The following is a 16,580-nucleotide window of genomic DNA, read 5'->3' on the forward strand; positions in this document are numbered from 1 at the left end:
ACCCTACCTCCTGTGTGTTCGCAATGAGCGCCGATTTTCCAGGGTGCGTATAGAAATGTCTGATCTCACACATGTACCTTGCATGATGTGGCGTGTTGTATGATGATCTCACGGCAGTGATATGCACGGGATACACAATGTATCCACATGGGCCCACAGTTAAGGAGGTGGCCTTAGTGGTTGTCAGGGGTAATATATTCAGCAATGACATAATGACACTATCCGTCACACCCTTGGGGTAGCGAGGTTACTGAGCAGCAATTCACAGCCTTTGCCGCTCTGGGCATGCTTGTATTTGTAGTTCTTCTGCTGCTGGCAGCCTGCACTGTTCCCTTTCTCTCTTGCATGTCATACCCTGAGTTTTCCATCTCTCCCCGCTCACACCCTGCTGTTTTCTCTCCCTGCACCTCCCACCCACACACAGCTGTGCTCCCCTGCAGACCCCCTGCTTTCGCCCCTGCTGACAACCCCCACACAGGACAGTTATACTGATTATTATCGGTGCAGCTATGCCAGGCCTTGCCCCCGTGCTCAGCCTCGGCCAAATGCAAGGATACTCCTTTAAAGAACACATAAAAAATCTTTTTTAAAAATGTGGCTTATTGTACAGAACAACCCAGCTGTTCTGGGCCCCTGCATGTCAGATCTAACTGTACTCTGGTTACTTATCCCCTGTCCTTCTATTGCTGTGCAATTGGACAGATTTGCCATTCAGGATCCTAGAAAAGCTGGGTATCAACTTTAACACAGGGAATTGTGGACCCCTGTTCTTGGGATCAGTAAGCCGGACCCCCAGCGATCATACATGTATCCTGTGGATAGGTTTTCTGCGGCTGTGCCGGGGAAGTGGGACGTTCCTGTTTCAGGATGGTTATTGCAGGGCGGATTATATTGGGCCGCGCTTCTCCGTTCCATAAATAAGCGAGATGTGACGACCGGGCGGCAATATGGCTGCGGACCCCCGGTGTCGCCACCATCCATATGTGCAGATGTTCTGACATTTGGTATTGTATCCACTTTTATACTGAAATCGTGTGGTGCAACAATGTAGCCTGTCTAGGAAGAACGAGCGCTGCTCATCCTGAGCTGTCTGGTTCATGAACACAATGCTGAAATTCCGGTACCAGTGTGTTGAGGTGTATGTACTGTACTGTTCGCGGCCTGTAGAAAGCTGGGTGATTTAAGTCCGAGCGGCACAGTAATGTGTGCCATTCATGGATGGCGCCCTCAAGGCAGCATTCAGACTCTGCAGGATGAAAGATTTAAAAGAAGTTTTACCCAAGAGGACGACTTTAGGTTATTTTATAGAAGAGCATCGATATGACGCGGTGCCGGCTGCAGCAAAAATGCGAAATAACAGCAACTTATGTATAGGAACAGACATGGCTTTAAAGGGTATTCTATCCCAATATGTAATAGATGTAATAATAATTAGCAAATACCTCCAATTAGAAATGTTGTATAGTTCTTCTGATTAGCTACGTTATTTACCCCATGTTCGGGGCATTGCAGTAGCTTAGGTGGCCATGGTTACGACCACTAATATATTGTGACATTTAGTAAATTAGTTGTTAGTGGTTATAACCACAGATATCTAAGCTACTGCAATGCCCTGCACATGAGGTAAGCAACATAGTGAATCAGAAGAACTATACCCCATTGCTATTTGGAGGTATTTGCTAATATTATTATTATTACACCTACTACGTAATGGGATAGGATTTTGGAGATGGGAATAACCCTTTAAGGACCAGTACAATGTTTTTGGGGGGTGCATTTACTGGTCAAACAACTACCATAAGTTTTTTATTTTATACGGTTTTTTTTTAAGTATTTTTTGCTTTTTTTTTATTTAAATGACAAATAGGGCATGATTAATTTACCATTTAGTAATTTCAATATTAGCCTCTTATAAAAAAAAAATCAAAATTCAAATTAATTTTTTATTCTTACGAATTAAAATAAAAATCCTAAAATGAAAAAAGGGCATTTTTTTCCATCATTTTTGTGAGACAGTTATTTTCATCTCTGGCCTGCGGTAGTTTTCCTCGCTGCTTTGCGCATTGATTTATTTCTATATACCATAGATCTATTTACATATTTTTTACATTTTTCATTTACAATTTATTCTACTTTATTTTTTTTTTTTACTTCTTTCCCCTGTAACTATAGGAGCATGGTCATGTGACTTTGTGTTTTGTTGTGTTTTGTTGTGTTTTTTTCTGCAGGCAAAACCTACTCTCTCGGCAGTAAAGAATCTGCTTTTGCTGCGTTTTTAGCTGTGTTTTTCAGAATCCCAAAGTTCAGCTTCGCTTCCACCGCATAAGTATAAACAATGCAAGATGTTAGGACACCGATACAAGACGTATGTGACACCATAAAAACATTTTGGAAAAAAAAAGTGCAATTTTATCAAATTACTCAGTTGAAAAAAGATTTTATGGTTGAAAAAATCGTGACTATTCTGAGCCAAACAGTTCATGTGAGTCCATGAAATAATACACAATAACAAATGTAACAGCGAGGGAGGTGAGTTGGTCGGGAATAGTTTACCTAAAACATTGGCAGAGCATTGAGTTTGTAGGACACAGTTTACTTTCCCACTTTAGTCGGCCCTTGTATTGTTCCATGTCGCACCTTGGTCGGCCCTTGTATTGTTCAATGTCGCACCTTGGTCGGCCCTTGTATTGTTCAATGTCGCACCTTGGTCGGCCCTTGTATTGTTCAATGTCGCACCTTGGTCGGCCCTTGTATTGTTCAATGTCGCACCTTGGTCGGCCCTTGTATTGTTCAGTGTCGCACCTTGGTCGGCCCTTGTATTGTTCAGTGTCGCACCTTGGTCGGCCCTTGTATTGTTCAATGTCGCACCTTGGTCGGCCATTGTATTGTTCAATGTCGCACCTTGGTCGGCCCTTGTATTGTTCAATGTCGCACCTTGGTCGGCCCTGGTATTGTTCAATGTCGCACCTTGGTCGGCCCTTGTATTGTTCAATGTCGCACCTTGGTCAGCCCTTGTATTGTTCAATGTCGCACCTTGGTCGGCCCTTGTATTGTTCAATGTCGCACCTTGGTCGGCCGATGTTTACTCTACACACCTCACTAATGTAATTAAGCTGTACTAATCCTGACATCCATTCTCAGGTGAGGAGACCGAGACATTGTGGTTTAAATTTGGCGAAATCACCAAAAATAAATGCGGTTCACATCCTGCTGTACCTGTTCTTTTTCACTAGAAACGCAGCAAAACCTGATACCTGCGTTTTTGCACTTAATCATTGCTTTCTATGGGCGAAAAGAACGCTGCAAGAAGTAACATGCTCGTTCTTTGGGCGACTTCCGCTAGGAGATCGCTGCCCACTGTAGTGAGAAGAAAAGACGATGGCGCCACAAAACATGACGGCAAAACCGCCAGCGAAGACTCTTCAGGAAAAAGAGCGCTGGGATCTTCCTTGTCCTGAACACTCAGCCTTGTGTCATCGGATCCGTCACTGTCTCTGGCTGCAGCTGTCAGACTTCCTCTCCTGCTGACTCGGCAAATCCAGGATGTCTCCATTGATCCTCCGGGCATTACAATCCTAAGTGTTCATTGCGTTTAAAGGGACTGTCCTCTTCTTACTATTCTTCTGGCACAGGACTAAACTAAACTGAAAAGGGTCCTACTGACCTCCCAGACTGGCGCCATCCCAGCAATGTCGGCGCTGACATTGGTCATTGCCTGGAAATATTGGGATTTTTTTTTATCTTATTTTGTGGCACAGGGCTATTAAAGGGTCTGTCCGTGGGATCATCCCTCCTAAGCCGCCTATATGGGAAGCTGAATAAAATGATACCGATCTGAAGTCTGATTTCAGCTCTGCAGTGAGATCAGGACGGCAGACTGTCAGTCATTACATGTCTCACGCTGGTAACGCCCCCTGTCATTTATTATAAGCTCTGGAGGCGGAGTCTCGGGGAGATCTATGTCCGGCCCATAGATCTCAACAGCTCATTATATGTATAAGAAAAACATGGATTTCCCTGGAATAAGACATCAGATTACAGAGGGTCTCTGACCTTATAGAACGGGGGCTGTATTTATCTAGAATATCTGGGGTCTGCATTTGTTTAGATGTGTGGTCTGCATTTGGTCTTTATTTTAGGGGTCTGCAGTCTGCACTTACAGGATTAGTTTTGAAGTCTTCATTAATTTATAGGGTATGGTTTGGGGTCTGCATTTGATTCAGGGGTCTTTATTTAGGGTTTTTGACGTCTTTACTGGATTTGGTATGGGGTCTGCAATAGTTTACATGATTTGTATATTTTTTTTAGGGGTCTGGACTGGGGCTCTGCATTTGATTATTTTTTTAGGGGTCTGGACTGTGGCTCTGCATTTGATTATTTTTTTTTAAGGGGTTTGGTCTGGGGCTCTGCATTTGATTATTTGTGTTTAGGGGTCTGGTCTGGGGCTCTGCATTTGATTATTTTTTAAGGGGTTTGGTCTGGGGCTCTGCATTTGATTATTTTTTTTAGGGGTCTGGACTGGGGCTCTGCATTTGATTATTTGTGTTTAGGGGTTTGGTCTGGGGCTCTGCATTTGATTATTTTTTTTTAGTGTTCTGGTCTGGGGCTCTGCATTTGATTATTTTTTAGGGGTATGGTCTGGGGCTCTGCATTTGATTATTTTTGTTTAGGGGTCTGGTATGGGGATCTGCATTTGATTATTTTTTTTAGGGGTCTGGACTGGGGCTCTGCATTTGATTATTTTTTTTAGGGGTCTGGACTGGGGCTCTGCATTTGATTATTTTTTTTTTAGGGGTCTGGTCTGGGGCTCTGCATTTGATTATGTTTTTAGGGGTCTGGTCTGGGGCTCTGCATTTGATTATTTTTGTTTAGGGGTCTGGTCCCGGGCTCTGCATTTCTGATATATGATTTGGGGGTCTGTATTTACAGGATTTGGTTTGCATTAGTTTTGAGGTCCGGTCTGGAGTCAGTATTTGTTTATTCCACCATTATTCACTTTTGGGGTCTGATGAAGGGGTAAATGGATGTGGGGTATGGTAAAAGCTTGCAGTCAGTTTGAACGCAGCTCTGGGGGTGACTAGAGTGCACGATCCAACAGATAAGTAAAAGTGGGTCACTTCTCGTGGACCGCGTCGCCGGTGAGAGCCTTAGCTGAACGCCGTCTTCTGGAGACAACTGGACGCCATGAGTTTGTGTAATTCTATTTTATGGGAATAACAAAGTCTCGGAGCGATGATGTCACTCATGTTCCATCCATAAAACGCCGGCCTATGTTGTATCAGTGGCCGATTGCAGTTTATAGCGTCCCGCTACGACATGGACGATGTGCGCAGCCCCTCTATCCGCAGCTCAGGTTTCTTACCATGTGTCGTAAGGGATGGGACTGGATGGAAAGCGATCCTCCATCTTCCATCCCTCCTGCCGGCAGGGCCACACAGATATGTTTGTGGATGTTCGAAATTCTTCCGATAGCTTTCACCCCCCGAGGAGGGGGCCCGGACCGCGGGGAAGATGCTGGGGACGGCTGCTTCTTATAAGGACCAAATGCAGGATTGTGCATCTGTTTAAAGGAACATATGGAAAAACGGAGAACATATTTTTAGAAAACACCTTGCGATCCTGAAACACTGGAAGTTTTTTCAGACCATTTGAAAATATGTAAAAATCAGCGTTTATGAAGGGGCGTGTAAACTTTTGCAAACATTACAAATTGAAGCAACACTCGTTTTGTGTTTGCAGCTCATATGCAGACTTATGTTTCCCCAATCTCTGAGTAGTCTGACCCTGCAACAGCAGAGAAGATAAAAAAAAGTTCAACGCATGATTGCAGCGTCAGGCTACAAAGAGTACGCGTTTAGTCTGTATCCATGAAGACGCATGAGTCTGCATAAGAGCTGTGTACAGAAAATGCCATATATGAAAAGCAATTGTGACATATTTTTTGCCCCCAAACTCCCTTGCAAAAAAAAACCTCCAAAATAATTTTTAGACCACTTCATTAAAAATATTGTACTTTTGCTACAGTCTCATCAAATCTGTTATAAAAGAGCAATGCATTGTGGGACCTCAAATAGCCGATCAGCTGTTATGTCTCGAATCCGATATCATTGGTGGAGCTCTTGACTGTTTCCATGGTAACCTTCGGAATGTTTAAGCCACTAGATACATTGTTGCACAAACAACAAACAAAGTGCAATCACTTTGGGTTGGAAAAGAAAGTCTTACAATGACTGCACTAGTTGTGGGGAAACCCAGCAGAAAGTCTTCAATCGCTTGCAGCGCCTCCACAGGGGAAATTAAATATTACATCTAAAAATCAATAGGCTGTCTGTATAATGCACAGACACAAAATGTCACTATGGTATACTAGAAACACATAAATCCCATCCAATGCTATAGACTTAATTAAACCAGTGCAAACAGTGTGAGGACAGGCACCAGGAGGTGTCACACTATCATGATGGGTGAGTATAGAATCTATATAGTCCATTTGATTGGTAATTCTAGGGTATTGGAAAGACTATATGCCATAAATGGAGCAATCTGTTGGTAATGTAGCCGCCGGGTCACTGTCTGGTACCCATGATTCTTGCCTCCTCTTGCAACTTTTACCAGGTTATCTCTGAGATACAAATCTTTACATGACGGTATTTAAAAAAAAAAAAAAGAAAAAAGCAGAAGAAACTAAAACCACAACAGCAACAAAAACAGTATCAGGAAGCGGAATTCTGCATAAGGGCGGCGTCCCCGGAGCGGAAAACTCGTATTTATAAACAAGCGGTTGTTGTGGCAACTGAAAACCCATCAGTGTGTATAGGAAACGTGGCCGCAGATACGAGTGTGGGGGGTGACCGACCACTACGGTGAAGGGAATGATGAATGTGCAAGTGCACGTGATACACAATGACACACACATGCATGAATATCAAGTATTACTGTACAAACAAGTAATGCTCATACTGTACAAACACACAAATAATGCTGTCATACTGTACACACAAGTAATGCTGCCATACTGTACAAACAAGTAATGCTATATACACACACAAATAATGCTGTCATACTGTGCACACAAGTAATGCTGTCTTACACTGCACTTTAGTAATGCTACCATAGTGTACACACAAGTAATGTTGCCATACTGTACATACAAGTAATGCTGCCAAACTGTGCACTCTAGTAATTCTGCCATCTTGGACACACAAGTAATGTTGTCATACTGTGCACTCTAGTAATGCTGCCATACTGTACACACAAGTAATGCTGCTATACTGTACACACTAGTAATGCTGCCATACTGTACCCACTAGTAATTCTGCCATACTGTGCACTCTAGTAATGCTGCCATACTGTACACACAAGTAATGCTGCCATACTGTACACACTAGTAATGCTGCCATACTGTGGACTCTAGTAATTCTGCACCTTGAAATACTGTACACCTGAGCAATGCCACCATAGTGTATAAATAATGCTACCTTGCTGTACACCTGAGAAATGCTGCACCTTGAAATGCTGCCCCACTGTACACATGAGCAATACTGCACCTAGAAATACTGCCCTCCTGTACACCTGAGCAATGCCACCATAGTGTATAAATAATGCTGCCTTACTGTACACCTGAGCAATGCTGCTCCTAGAAATGCTGACGTACTGTATAAATAATGCTGCCCTACTGTAATGCTGCACCTAGAAATACTGCCCTGCTATACACCTAAGGAATGCTGCACCTAGAAATGCTGCCCTCCTGTACAATTCAGCAATGCCACCATAGTGTATAAATAATGCTGCCTTACTGTACACCTGAGCAATGCTGAACCTAGAAATACTGTCCTACTGTACACTTGAGCAATGCCACCAGTGTATAAATAATGCTGCCTTACTGTACACCTGAGCAATGCTGCTCCTAGAAATGCTGACGTACTGTATAAATAATGCTGCCCTACTGTACAACTGAGCAATGCTGCAAATTGAAATGCTGACGTACTGTATAAATAATGCTGCTCTACTGTACACCTGAGCAATGCTGCTCCTAGAAATGCTGACGTACAGTATAAATAATGCTGCTCTACTGTACACCTAAGGAATGCTGCACCTAGAAATACTGCCCCACTATACACCTAAGAAATGCTGCACCTAGAAATGCTCCCCTCCTGTACACTTGAGCAATGCCACCATAGTGTATAAATAATGCTGACTTACTGTACACCTGAGCAATGCTGCAAATATAAATGCTGCCCTCCTGTACATCTGAGCAATGCCACCATAGTGTATAAATATTGCTGCCTTACTGTACACATGAGCAATGCTGCACCTAGAAATACTGCCCTACTGTACACATGAGCAATGCTGCACCTAGAAATACTGCCCTACTGTACACCTGAGAAATGCTGCCCTCCTGTACACTTGAGCAATGTCACCATAGTGTATAAATAATGCTGCCCTACTGTACACCTGTGCAATGCTGCTCCTAGATATGCTGACGTACTGTATAAATAATACTGTACACCTGAGCAATGTTGCTCTTCGAACTGCTGACGTAGTGTATAAATAATGCTGCCCTACTGTACGCCTGAGCAATGCTGCACCTAGAAATGCTGCCCTCCTGTACACCTGAGCAATGTCACCATAGTGTATAAATAATGCTACCTTACTGTACAACTGTGCAATGCTGCACCTAGAAATACTACCCTCCTGTACACCTGAGCAATCTCACCATAGTGTATAAATAATGCTGCCTTACTGTACACCTGTGCAATGCTGCACCTAGAAATGCTGCCCTCCTGTACACCTGAGCAATGTCACCATAGTGTATAAATAATGCTACCTTACTGTACAACTGTGCAATGCTGCACCTAGAAATACTACCCTCCTGTACACCTGAGCAATCTCACCATAGTGTATAAATAATGCTGCCTTACTGTACACCTGTGCAATGCTGCACCTAGAAATGCTGCCCTCCTGTACACCTGAGCAATGTCACCATAGTGTATAAATAATGCTGCCTTACTGTACACCTGAGTTGTGCTGCCCCTAGAAATTCTGCCCTACTCTACACCTAAAAGATGCCGTCCGTAAGAAGCCCTAAAAGATGTCACTGTATTGTAAGCCTGTGCAATAACCCCATTGTGTAGAACTAAAAAATGACAATACAGTGCATATAAATAATACTGCCAAACTGTACAGCTAAACAGAACACCTATGCTTTTACTTAAGCAATGCTTTCTTGCCATATACTTAAATTATACCATGTTGTACCCCCAAAATGCTGATACACTAAGTATAAAAATGTCACCACAGTGTGCACACAACATACGTCGCCATATGGTGCACCCAATGTATTTAATGCTGAAGTTATATCTGTGGATAGAGGACAATTAACTGAAATGATGAAGTCCTTGCTGATGCCGCCATAAGTCCTGCACACGCACGCACTATCCCACGAGAATCTCATCGATCTGCTGACGTCAAACACAGATTTATTGATGGCGTTCACTGCTTTCTGCCCGTCCTCTCCTTAAATCCTCTGTGCTGTCACTCTGATTCTGTGACTAGTAACTCACATCACCATGGTGATACCTGTAGATCTGTTCTAAAATACTCTGTGCTGCTGTGACAAAGTTTATTATTTTTCGCCCAGATTGGTTGACATGTCATATTACCAGATGCTCTGGGGTCCTTTTTTTCATCTTTTGACGGTTTTATCCGTTTTCCTGCCTGGTTTTTCCTGCATATTTATGGGGCAGATGCCTGCGCAGTGCAGGGCCGGCCGCAGTGACTCAGCCCATAGCCCTGACGTGAATGATCCCAGTCGCACACAGCACAGCAGCATGTTCCAGCGAGCTGGTAATTTTGTTTGACTGTTTCCACAGATGTTTGTCATTGAAGAATCCGTGTTTGTAATGGTTTGTTATCCGAACACGCAAATATTATCAAAGGGAACTTGGCCACATTCATGTTCCAGTGGATAATGACTTCATGTAGCCATTTGCAAGAACATGTTCCCCATGGACTCCAGGCAGACTGACACAAGATATCTTCACTTGTTTACCAGTTTGTTTGTATTCTGTGCAGTGTAGAGCAAGAAAAGCGTCTAAATGGAAACCATCAACAAGTAGGATACATTTACTATCAAAATATTCCACCAACCCCATCATTGCAAATTCGGGTTTATTAGCAACATTTGCAAATTTTCTGCTGTTTGCAATAAATCAATGAAGAACAATGAAAATAGTTCAACTCAACTAGTATAACCATTGGTTTCTCTAAATACAGACAAAATGCCACTTTTTCTTATTCTTTCCGTATCAGAATTTTTCCATCCTTCATAACCTGTGTCTTTAATACTTAGTAGTGCCCTTCTGGCTGCTATGACCTTCTCCTCCTCTGGCTGTTATGACTTGTTGACCTTCTGGCTGTTATGACCTGCTCCTCCTATGGCTGTTATGACATGTTGACCTTCTGGCTATTATGACCTGCTCCTCCTATGGCTATTATGACTTGTTGACCTTCTGGCTGTTATGACCGGCTCCTCCTATGGCTGTTATGACTTGTTGACCTTCTGGCTGTTATGACCTGCACCTCCTCTGGCTGTTATGACTTGTTGATCTTCTGGCTGTTATGGCCTGCTCCTCCTCTGGCTGTTATGACTTGTTGAGCTTCTGCCGGTTATGACCTGCTCTGTTGTGAAAGGCAATTCCGTATCACAATGGACATGGAGGTCAGAGCACATACAGTGATCTGACAATAACCCAAAATAATAGAACGAGCTCTGAGACGTGGGAACTCTGCAGACCGCAATCCCTGATCCTCTCCAAACACAACTAGAGGCAGCCGTGGATTGCGCCTAACGCTACCTATGCAACTCGGCACAGCCTGAGAAACTAACTAGCCTGAAGATAGAAAAAATAAGCCTACCTTGCCTCAGAGAAATACCCCAAAGGAAAAGGCAGCCCCCCACATATAATGACTGTAAGATGAAAAGACAAACGTAGGGATGAAATAGATTCAGCAAAGTGAGGCCCGATATTCTAGACAGAACGAGGATAGGAAAGATAACTTTGCGGTCTACACAAAACCCTAAAGAAAACCACGCAAAGGGGCAAAAAGACCCTCTGTACCGAACTAACGGCACGGAGGTACACCCTTTGCGTCCCAGAGCTTCCAGCAAAACAAATAGACAAGCTGGACAGAAAAAATAGCAACAAATAGCAAAGAAGCACTTAGCTATGCAGAGCAGCAGGCCACAGGAATGATCCAGAGAAACACAAGTCCAACACTGGAACATTGACAGGAAGCATGAATCAAAGCATTAGGTGGGGTTAAGTAGAGAAGCACCTAACGACCTCACCAGATCACCTGAGGGAGGAAACTCAGAAGCAGCAGTACCAGTTTCCTCCACAAACGGAAGCTCCCAGAGAGAATCAGCCGAAGTACCACTTGTGACCACAGGAGGGAGCTCTGCCACAGAATTCACAACACTGCTCCTCCTCTGGCTGTTATGACTTGTTGACCTTCTGGTTGTCATGGTCTGCTCCTCCTCTGGCTGTTATGACTTGTTGACCTTCTGGCTGTTATGACCTGCTCCTCCTCTGGCCGATATGAAGTGTTGACCTTCTGGCTGTTATGACCTGCTGCACATGTGACGTAGAGCCAGACAGCAGCTTATGGTTGTGTTTGTGTATAATCTGAGCCCATTCCTCATGCACAGTGGCCCCCAGGTCACTAATATTGTTGGGCTGTTAAGAGGGTGGTCCAAAAAGAAAAGATCATTGCCTGCACAAACAAGGAAAAGGATACAAAAAGATACAGCAGCGTTGAATGTACAGAGAGTAATGGTTACTCTACCTGGATGCACCAAAAAAAGAAGCCGTCATTGGATACCGCCAAGTTCCTGAGGGGGAAGGTGGCCAAAAAATCAGCCATGGAAGGGCAGGGATTTTGTTTCTCTGGAGTAAGAAAACAAAACTGGAGCTTTTCAGGCACAGAGATCAGTGGTATGTCTGAAGGAGAAAGAAGAAAGCAAATGCTTAAAATTACACAATGAAGCTCGGGGGTGACTCTGTGGTGCCTACAGTGAAGTCTCAGGTATGCCTACAGTTATGCATGATGGGGGCTCATTGAAACCTACAGTGAAGCAGTGACTCAGTGATGCCTATAGTGAAGAATGGTGGGGACTTAGTGATGCTTACATTGAAGCATGGTGATGGCTCTGTAATGCCTACAGTGAAGCATCGTGGTAGCTCAGTGATGCCTATAGTGAAAAATGGTGGGGACTTGGTGATGCCTACAGCGAAGTATGGTGATGGCTCTCTAATGCTTACAGTGAAGCATGGTGGTGTCTTAGTGATGCCTATAGTGGAAGCTCATTTATCCCTACAGTGAAACATGATGGGGGCTCGTTGATGCATACAGTGAAGAATGGCAGAAGCTCATTGATGACTATAAGGAAGTAAAATGGAGACTCGGCTTCTACAGTAAAGCATGGTATCGGTTGGGTTCAAGCCTACACTGAAGCATGTTGGTATCTCTATGGTGCCTACTTTGAAGTATGTCAGAAGCTCATTGATAACGACAGTAAAGCAAAACGAGAGCTTGGAGAGGCCTACAGTAAATCATAATGTTGGTTCTGTGATGCCTACAGTGAAGAATAGCAGAAGCTCATTGATGCCTATAGTGAAGCACAGTGGGGACTCAGTCATACCTACGGTGAAGCATTTAATATGGTTCGGTGATGCCTACAGTGAATTATGGTGGTGGCTCAGTGATGTCTACAGTCATGGCCAAAAGTTTTCAGATTGACACAAATTTTGGTTTTCGCAAAGTTTGCTGCTTCATTGCTTAAGTGGCAATTTGCATTAACAGTAAATTGTTATGAAAAGTGATCAGATGAGTTGCCGAAAATTGCAAAGTTAGTGGTAACAGAGACAAGGCGGCTGATGTCAGTCTGTCATGCTGATTGAATTATAACAGCAGACTGGGGCTTTTACAAAGGGGCTGGTGCTTGAAATCTTGTCTTCTTCAGATAACCGTGGTGATTTCCAAGAAAACATGTACAGTCATCAATTCTTTGTCTCAAAAGGGCTTTACAGGAAAGGACATTGCTGCCTGTAAGATTGCACCTAAATCAACCATTTTTGGATCATCAAGAGCTTCAAAGAGACAATAAAGTCCAGCAAATGCCAGTACTGTCTCCTTTTAGAGGATTCGGCTACAGGATCGGATCAACCTCAGTGTAAAGCTTGCTCAGGAATGGCGGCAGGCAGGTGTCAGGGCATCTGCACAATCAGTGAGGCGAAGGCTTTTGGAGGCAGTCTGATGTCAATAAGGGCAGCAAATAAGCCTCTTCTCGCCAAGAAAAACATCAAGGACAGACCGACATTCTGAAGGAAGTACATGTACTTCAGACTATTTGGGGCATCTGGAAGAATGATTGCCGGGAGGAAAAAAGGTGATGCTGCCATGAGTCTTGTGTCTGCCAACAGTAAAGCCTCCTGAGACCACTCATGTGTAGGGGCTTCTCATTCATAGAGGGGCTCACTTACGATGTCCGAGGGCTTCTCATATGTGAAGGGGGCTTACAATGGGCAGAGACTTCTCATCCATGGAGGGGCTCACTCACAATGTGCGAGGCTTCTCATATATGAAGGGGATCACTCACAATGTGTGGAGGATTCTCATCCATGTAGAGGGTCACTCACAATATGCGAGAGCTTCTCATCCATGGAGGAGAGTCAGTCACAATGTGTGGAGCTTCTCATCCATGGAGGGGGGTCACTCACAATGTTAGGGGGCTTCTCATCCATGGAGGGTGTCACGGATCCCACCGTGCTACCACCAATTTGTCACGAATCCGCTCTCAGCATATGACCTGGGGTTGCGCCTGCAAGAGTTAATCTATCTCCCCTCTCTCAGTCCAGCATTCAACCTCTGTCCTATGCTGTAATGGGAGCATAAATCACACACAGACCCAGGCCACACACCCGCTCATACACGCTGCCACCACTCACCGAACACACGGGCGATGAGTCCTGGAAATATTACTACTACTGTCTGCCAATCATAAGGCTCACACAGTCTAAGGCTATGGATTCTTTAGAACATACAATGTTCAACTGGTTAAAGTTTTATGCTTCAATACAAAAAGGTACCGTGCTTATAATAAAAAAGGTATAAAAATATGGTAATAAAGAGACATACAAATATGCCAAACAGTATAAAATAAACAGGAGAAAACTTACAGAAATAGCTAACTTGTAGTCTGCTTTTGCTCTCTGAGGGGGGTGAGTATGGACTGGATCACATCAGCCAGGCTGCCCCTCAATCTGTGAACAACTTTGTATGTGTACAAGCTTAATTTATAGAGTTACTCTGGAGGTCAAATTTATATACCAGCCTCTCACGTTAATATTATAATTGCTTGTTTTTGATTGGACCACGGCCACGCCCCAATGAATATATTATTTTCCTCTGAAATTCTTGGTGTAAAGTTTCCCACAGATAGATAGTGTCAGGCTGTAATTGACATCTCTCTTCAAAAGAGCCAAAGGTGTGAAATGTTTCCCTCTCTTCCTGGTTCCCAGCACGACCCCCTGGTGAGATCGGAGACAGTAGACTGCCTTCTCAAGACACATGTATTGTGACCTTTGTGAGACCTGCAGTTTCAGGACAGATGCTAAACTACTGCTGGTTACACATATAAACCTATACATATTTCATTACAGAGAGGGGTCACTTACAATGTGTGGGGTCTTCTCATCCATGGAGGAGACTCAGTCACAATGTGTGGGGGCTTCTCATCCATGCTGGAGCTTCTCATCCATGGAGGGGATCACTCAGAATTTTGTCTAAGATCATGGCCATGAATAAGTACCGGAATCTAAACCTCCTCTCAGAGAAACATCTCCCATCATCCAGGACAATGTGGTCATGATGCTTTTCCAGGTGATGGAGACCGTGTCACAAGGCAAAAGTGAGAACTAAGGCTACTTTCACACTAGCGTTTTTTGCAATACGTTGCAATACGTCGTTTATGGGAAAAAACGCATCCTGCAAAGTTGTTTGCAGGATGCGTTTTTGCCCCATAGATTAACATTAGCGACGCATTGCGACGCATTGCCACACGTCGCAACCGTCGTGTGACGGTTGCGCCATGTTGTGGCGGACCGCCGGGAGCAAAAAACGCTACATGTAACGTTTTTTGCTGCCGACGGACTGCTTCCGACCGCGCATGCGCGGCCGGAACTCCTCCCCCACCTCCCCGCACCTCACAATGGGGCAGCGGATGCAATGAAAATCTGCATCCGCTGCACCCGTTGTGCGGCGCAAACAACGCTAGTGTCGGTGCCTCGGCCCGACGCACTGCGACGGGCCGAGCCCGACGCTAGTGTGAAAGTAGCCTAAGTGTCTCGGTGAATAAAAAATGGGCATTTTGGATCTACGACCAGAAAACTCCCCAGACCTCAGTCCCTTTGAGAACCTGCATTCAGTCCTGAAAATTCAACGAAACAAAAACCCAGAAATTGTGGTAAACTTCGAACCCTGATGAGACAAGAACTGGCGGCCATCAGTCAGAATCTGCCGAGCAAAGATTGAAAAAGTCAGTGTGAACATAACCTCAGGGTATGTGCACACAACGTCTATTTTATATAGATCCAGCCTGGAACCCGGCAGAAAAACTGTAGCAAAACTACTGCCAAAAGTGAACGTAATGCACAGCAATGTGTGATTGACACTGCGGTGCACATGTTCCACATTTAGTCACTTATTTTAACCTCTTCGGGGCTTGGAAGACCTGCTCCAATAGGCTCCTTACAAAAACTGCACACATCCTGAGTCCTGCGTACATGATGAGCCTGGCTTTATATTTCATAGTGAAGGATCTGATATATTCCGACAGGAATGTGATGTCTGTAATCCTTCCATCGTACATCTTCCCCTGGGGAACTCCACAAATGGTCATGTATACCGCTATACTATGGCCTGGAATGCAGGCGTGCACCTGGCGGACAGATCGGAGCATTTACACATAATTAAAGGCACAGCGGGGTCACATACTTTACAATGTGCAATTGTGCCCATAGGTGAGGCTTGCATGGACCTGTGGTCCTTTCTGCAGACTTTCTGCTGTATACTAAACCACCATTCTGTCTGCATAAGTCCTCATTCAGTCCTTTTTTTTGTTTAAGGGTATGTGCACACGTTGCGGATTTGCCTGCGGATCAGCAGCGGTTTTGACGCTGCGGATTCGCAGCAGTTTTCCATGCGGTGTACAGTACCATGTAAACCTATGGAAAACAAAATCCGCAGTGCACATGCTGCAGAAAATACCGCATGGAAACATTGCGTTGTATTTTCTGCAGCATGTCAATTCTTTGTGCGGATTCCGCAGCGTTTTACACCTGTTCCTTAATAGGTGTAAAAATGCAGATGAATTCCGCACAAAAAAAATGCTGGTAATCCGCAGGTAAAAAGCAGTGCATTTTACCTGTGAATTTTTCAAAATCTTGAGTGGAAAAATCCGCACAGGAATCCGCAACGTGTGCACATAGCCTAACACAATAAATGGACCTAATTGACCA

The sequence above is a fragment of the Ranitomeya imitator genome, chromosome 2 (genome assembly GCF_032444005.1).
Source record: "Ranitomeya imitator isolate aRanImi1 chromosome 2, aRanImi1.pri, whole genome shotgun sequence".
Taxonomy (NCBI): Eukaryota; Metazoa; Chordata; class Amphibia; order Anura; family Dendrobatidae; genus Ranitomeya; species Ranitomeya imitator.